Source organism: Phoca vitulina, unplaced genomic scaffold (genome assembly GCF_004348235.1).
Source record: "Phoca vitulina isolate PV1807 unplaced genomic scaffold, GSC_HSeal_1.0 scaffold123, whole genome shotgun sequence".
Taxonomy (NCBI): domain Eukaryota; kingdom Metazoa; phylum Chordata; class Mammalia; order Carnivora; family Phocidae; genus Phoca; species Phoca vitulina.
Genome location: NW_022589826.1, coordinates 832,625 through 838,751, shown reverse-complemented (window position 1 = coordinate 838,751; position 6,127 = coordinate 832,625). Strand labels below are relative to the sequence as shown.

Sequence of the window (6,127 nt, the reverse complement as noted above, 5' to 3'; positions counted from 1 at the left end):
TGTGCTCCTCGCGAACAACCCTGCGGGTGACCGCGTCTCTCCGGAATTCCCCGCTCACGGGGCCACCCAACGGACTCCAGAGGGTCCGACACTCAATGCTGCGGCCTCGCGCTCGAGCCGGGGCAAGGGCTCTGTAATTGCATTTTTAGAGCAATTTCGTTGCTTGTCATTTTGCACTTGGAGTATGAACACTGTCGGAGAATTTCTAAGCACAAGACGCCTCGTGTGAAAATTAAGAGTTAAGTCTTACACGATTTAATGCCGAGTCTTTACAGGATTCCTGGTGCCCGCGGAGCAAAAATGCACATTCCCTGACCGGGAATCGAACCCGGGCCGCGGCGGTGAGAGCGCCGAATCCTAACCACTAGACCACCAGGGACGGTGTCAGGAGCGCGCTCTGAAGAGCCCTACAGGCTGCACGCGCGGCCGCTCCGGGCTGCAGACCGACCGCCGCCTGGGACCGCGGCCGCAGCGACCGGCGGGGCACCTGGACCCGCCGAGAATCGGCAGGTGTGACAGGCTCCTCAGGGCGGGTCTCACGACGGCGATCTGCGCCGCTCTTCCCGTGTTTCTCAGCGACCGGTGAGCCGCTCGAAGAGGAAAACCGTTTTCTGATTGTCTCTGGTTCCCTCCGAGAGCCCGTCGCGTGTTCATTCCGTAAACAATGTGCACTGGGTAGGAAGCCGGGGCGACGAAGTCATCCGAGACACTTCAGCGCGGCGGGGGCGGGGCCGAGACGGCTTGGTTGGGAGGGCGTCGGACCGGAGCTCTGAAGGTCCCGGGTTCGACCCCGGGCCTCGGCGGCAGGGGGCGCCCTTTTAGATCCCGCGGTCCTGGAAACACGGGCCCTGCCGGCGTCAGACAGAGCCGGGAAAGCAGCGCGGCCCTTTTCCCAAAGACACGGAAACCCAGGAAGGCCGCGCACAGGGCGGCCGCCGGCAGCCGCGCGAGAGCACCTCCCGCCCGCTGAGCGCTGCTCCGGCCCGGGCTCCGCCGGCGCCGCGTCCCCGCCGTCACGCGCGTGGAGCTCCTCCCGCACCGGGGCCCCTCCTCGGCCGGTTCTCCCCAGGCCCGTCCCCGCCCGGACGGGCCTCCGGGGACTTGAGGAAGGGTTAACGTGGGGTCTTCTGCGCCCCACGGTCCGCCGGCAAACCCACGCGGCTCTGAAGAGCGACGGGGCAGCAGGGCAGGCGCCGGGACGGGAGCGGGCGGCAGGGCTGCGGCGGGAGGGAGCGGACTCCGCCGCAGCCGCCCCGCCCCGCCCCCTCACGCGCGGGCCCCGCCTTCTCCCCCGCGAGCCCCCTCCCGCGTCGGCCTCTCCTCAGACTCCGCGGTGCCTCCGTCTCCCTGCGGCGGAGACGGACCCGAGCCCTGCGGACTCGCCCGGGCGCTCCCCCCACCCGCCGCCGGGCGCGCTGCAGGGGCAGCATTGTCGCCGCTTCCGCGCCTCTCCCGCTGAGGTCGGCCTTCCAGTCCCGACACTATTACCCTCCAGCCTCAGAGCCTGGGTCCGTTGTGGCCCTAAAGTTAACTGTGTGCAGGCCGCCGACTCTGGCAACGCTTCCCTCCTGGACGGTCCCTCCGGCGCTTGGGGCCCGCTCCCCCCACTCCTCTCTGCGCTCTGCGTGCTCTGAGTGTCCTCTTCCCCTCTTGTAGGGACTCCTTAGAAATGGCTCCTTTTCAGCCCCCGACCTCCATCTTCTCTGAATTAATTTTTAATTGCTAGACGTGCAGTTATAAATAATACACAGAGATCCCAACTAGGCACCTTTACCGAGGTGCCCCCAGTGGTAACATCCTGCAAAACTGGAGTGCAGCATCTCCAGCAGGATACTGATGTTGGTAAAGTCAAGACACAAAACATGTCCATCACCGCTGCGATCCCTAATCTGACCTTTCCTGGCCACGTCCACCTTCCTCCTCTCCCCCACAGGCGGCAGCCGCTGATCTGCTTTCCGTTCCTATAGCTTGGCGACTTCAAGATGGGATGTGAATGGACTCACACAGCGTGTAACCTGTAGAGATGTTGCCATCGGCTCTCGCACTCACCCTGATCCTCTGGAGATCCATCCAGGTTGTCGGGGGCATCGATAGTTGGTTCCTTTTTATTGCTGAGTGGTATTCTGTGGTGTGAATTTACCACACTCTGAACATCCTCCCACTGAAAGACATCTGGGTTGTTTCCAGATTTTTACTATGGTGAATAAAACTGTTGTAGACCATTGTGTACAAGTTTTTGTATAAATACCAGCCTTCATTTCTCTGGAATAAATAGGCAGGAGTGCAACTGCTGGGTGGCACAGTCCTTTCATGTTTAGTTTTTAAAGAAACTGCCAAACAGCTTTCCAGAGTAGCCGCACGGGTTAATGCTCCCCCCAGCCATGTACACAGCCTCGTAAGTATCTGGGGTGTCAGGATCTATTTTAGCCGTTCTGACAGGTATATAATGACATCTTGTGCTGGTAATTTGCCTTTCCCTGGTGGCTAATGGTGTTGAGACCTTCCTCATCTGCCTATTTGCCATCTGTGTATCTTCTTTGGTGAAATATCTCTGTAGGTCTTTTGTCCAATCCAAAAAGAACATTCGAGCACAGGTTTTTGTGTGAGAAGTCCCTGAAAAAACTTGAAGTTCAGACGTGTTGCAAATCTGTCTTGGATTGTGTAGTTGTCACACAATGCGATTGTTACGCAGCACCACTTACAAAATGTGACACAGTCTCCCTGCGTTGGGAAAGGCCCAGGGCAGAGTGGAGAAATCCCCAGGGTAATAGGCTAGTAAGAGGAGTTTCTTCCAGCCCCAGCTAACTACACCACCCTTCCCTGCGGGCAAAACCTAAAGGTCAAGCGTAGGATAGTGTTTAAAAAAACAAAGACAACAGGCCCAAAATGGAGTCACTTACCCTAAGCCCCAAGTCACCAAACCAAGACTTAAGGACGGTCTTGGCTCTCCCAGAAATGGAATCCTAAACCAATCAATTGGGAATCGCCTGATCAGCACTGGTGAGGTAACCTGCCTGATGGACACCCGCCCATCCCCCCACAGAAGAAGTTGGCCTTCCCATAGGAGGAGGGGCGGGAGGGTCCTAACAGGTGGAACACCTCGCCTTCCTTCGTGCGAGGGAGAAGGCCCACGTGACAGATTATCTGTTTGGTGCGGATCAGAAAACTCCCCACTGACCCATTAAGACTTTCATTCCTGGGGGAGGTTGAAACTGCAGTCGGGTTTGGTGACTCGGCCTAAGTGATGTCATTTGGGACCTGTGGTTTTATTTTTAACAATAATAAATACATATTCAGTCTTTGCACCGTAGCTGGCAGAGCTCCAACAGCCCTTGGAATTTCCTAAGTGAGGAGACCGGCGGAGGTGCCTTTTGTTATGTTAATGAGGCGACTTTGGGAAAGCTCTAGGTCCCCTGAGGAGGGAGACAGTTGCCAGGGAAACCAACCTTGAAAACCACTAGTGATTAGTTTAACTAGAGCTGAGCAGAGTCAACAGTGCACAGGCTGAGAGAAAGAAGACTTACCCGTGTAACAGCCGGTCTCCGAAGACTGACCCGAATGTCGCATGTCTGTCAGTGATCGCCCCGTGGCCCAGTCCCAGTGGATCTGGGCTGACCTAATGGAATGTCATTGAAGGGACCCTGTGACAGTTCTGTCAGGGTGGGCAGTTAGTGAGGCTCTAACGGGATGCCCGGAGGCCGGCAAGGAGGCGGCCATGGCCGGCTGTGGGGAAGGTCAGAGGCCTGTCCTGGCAGCATCCACAGGAAAGCCACGAGAAACTGGATTAGCCCAGACAGGCCCAAGATGGCTGACAGGTGGGCCACAGTTCACGTTATCCCGTCATTGTGCTACATTAACATACTAACATCTCCTCCCTAAGCGTGCCAGACAAGAAACCCCTAACCGGAGGGGGGGGGGGGGGGGCGGGACCAGTAACTAGAAAAAAAGCACGTAACCTTGTTTCCAAGAAATCTGTCTCCAGTGATGAATATCCCACCCCCTTGTGAACACCTGTCAATGAAAGATAGAAGCCCAACCCCAGGGCGTCTCCCTTGAGCTGCCGGCTCTCACGTCTCCAGACGGTACTTTGCTTTAATAAACGTTCCTGCTTGAACCCGCCGTCCGCTGGGCTGTGTCTGTCCTTGAATTCTTTCTGAGGAGACCGAGAGTCTTGGCGACTTCTTTGGGACAGGCTGGGTTGAGGCGCCAGGGCCGAGGGTCTCCCAGTGCACCGGGCAACGGTTCCAGGCCTGAGTCATAAGAACCTTTGCAGCTTCTAACTCAGTTTCTTGGAATGCTCGATCCTGGGCAGCTCCGTCTGAGAACCGTGACCAGACTGTGAGAAAACCAAGCCCCGTGGGGAGGCCAGCGCACCCCGGGCAGCAGCTCGGGGAGATCACAAGCATCAGCCGTTACCTGAGGCGTCCCAGCCCTGTCAAGCCCTGAAGGCCTGGAGTTCTTGCTGTCACCCCGGGAAACAGAATTGCCCACGTGAGCCCACAGAATTAAGAAAGACACTAAAATGGCTTTTAAACAATCATAGTCTCATTACCACAAACTTACTGGTTTTAAGTGACACAAACTGATTAGCTTCGAGTTCTGTAGGTCTGAAGTCTGGTGTGGTCTTACCACGCTGAAATCAAGGCGTTGGCAGGCTGCATTCCTTTCTGGGAAGCTTTCAAAACCCAGGTCTTAGTCTTCTGCTGGCTGTAAGCTGATGGCCAGTCCCAGCTCGAACAGGCTGCTGGGGGCCCATCAGTGGTGGGCCTTCCTAAGTCACACCTCTCTGACCTACTCTGTGCTTCCCCTGCCACTTGTGATTAGGATCACCTCCCCGTCTCACGGTCCTTAACCTTAATCCCGTCGGCAAAGCCCCTTCTACCATGTACCATTCACAGGTTCCAGGAATTAGTGGGTGTCTGTGGGGGGGCATTACTCTGCCCACCGCAAGCCACTCTGCTTTGGAACCGTGTGTTACATTGTAGTACGTCGGAAGAACACATTGTGAGCTGTATCCTGACAATGCTCAAGACTTAACTCGACCTCAGAGCCTCCGGGGAGCCAGAGACGGGTCCCTCTGAACCAGCGGGTCAGCGTGCCTGGTACTGCGGCAAGCTTGTCGTGCCAGGACTGTGCAAGGGCGCCCACGGCCAGCACATGGCGTGCCTTTGTGCAAATCATGTAATAATGACCCACTTTGGTGGATGAATTCCAGAAGGGCAGCCCTCAGGCCTGATGAAGTACCAGAAAGGGAAAAGGCCACCTGTCTTCAAGGACTCGCGGCTCGGCTCTCAGGGCTCAGGCCCGACCTCAGCCCCTCTTCACCTGCTCCTCCAGTGTGTTGCAGGGCACCTCACATGGGAAATAGCACAGGACACGCAAGAATAGAAGCCAAGAAGCCAGACTGGAGGCTGTTGGCGGCCTGGAGGAAAGACGCCGGGAGGAGGAGCAAGAAGACACAAACCTGGCAGTGGGAGAAAGAAGACAGACCCAGGGATACAGAAGAGGGAGACCTCCCGGGACTCTGTCACTGGTAGAATGTGGCAAGTAAGACAGAGCAGGGGGCTGAGGAGAGCAGGAACGGGATGATGCCATTCAGGAGAGGAGCCGGTCTTCTCTGAGGGGATGCTTTTCTTGTGAAGAAGCGAGATTTGAAAACCAGGGAGAAAACAGTGAAAACAACAGGCCTGAGTCCGTGCAGACGAAGAAAGGCCATTGCACGCAGGCACGTGGAGACCCCAGGGTCAGCAAGATGGGTTCCAGAGGTGAATAAAAAGAAGCCAACAGAGCTGATGAGGACATGTTGCTGGGAATCACCTCCTAAACACACTTGAGAATTGGCTCAGAATTGAGGGGTCTCAGCAGGTGAAGAGGACAGGGTCGGAGATTGAGAAGAAAAAGGAGGAGAAAAAAAGGATAAGAAGATGCTAACAGGAAAATACTTCAGGATAAAATCTAGGCTAGTCTTCTGGTCAAAAGGAAAGAAATCTTAACACTTCCCTTAATCTGAGAACTGTGGTTTCTTCCTGCTTAAAAATCAGTTTCAGTAAATTTGCCCGCATTACTCTGTCAGGAGCTTGACTTCTCACCTTCTCTAGGTATATATGAAACTTGTGAGAAAAAATCC

The 6,127-nt window shown here is 55.9% G+C and overlaps 1 non-coding gene across 1 annotated transcript; it reads right to left on the bottom strand.

Moving 5' to 3' along the window:
• Nucleotides 1-307: 307 nt before the first annotated feature.
• TRNAE-CUC lies at nt 308-379 on the bottom strand. Its single transcript has one exon. It is a non-coding gene; the product is annotated as a tRNA-Glu (tRNA).
• Nucleotides 380-6,127: the final 5,748 nt, after the last annotated feature.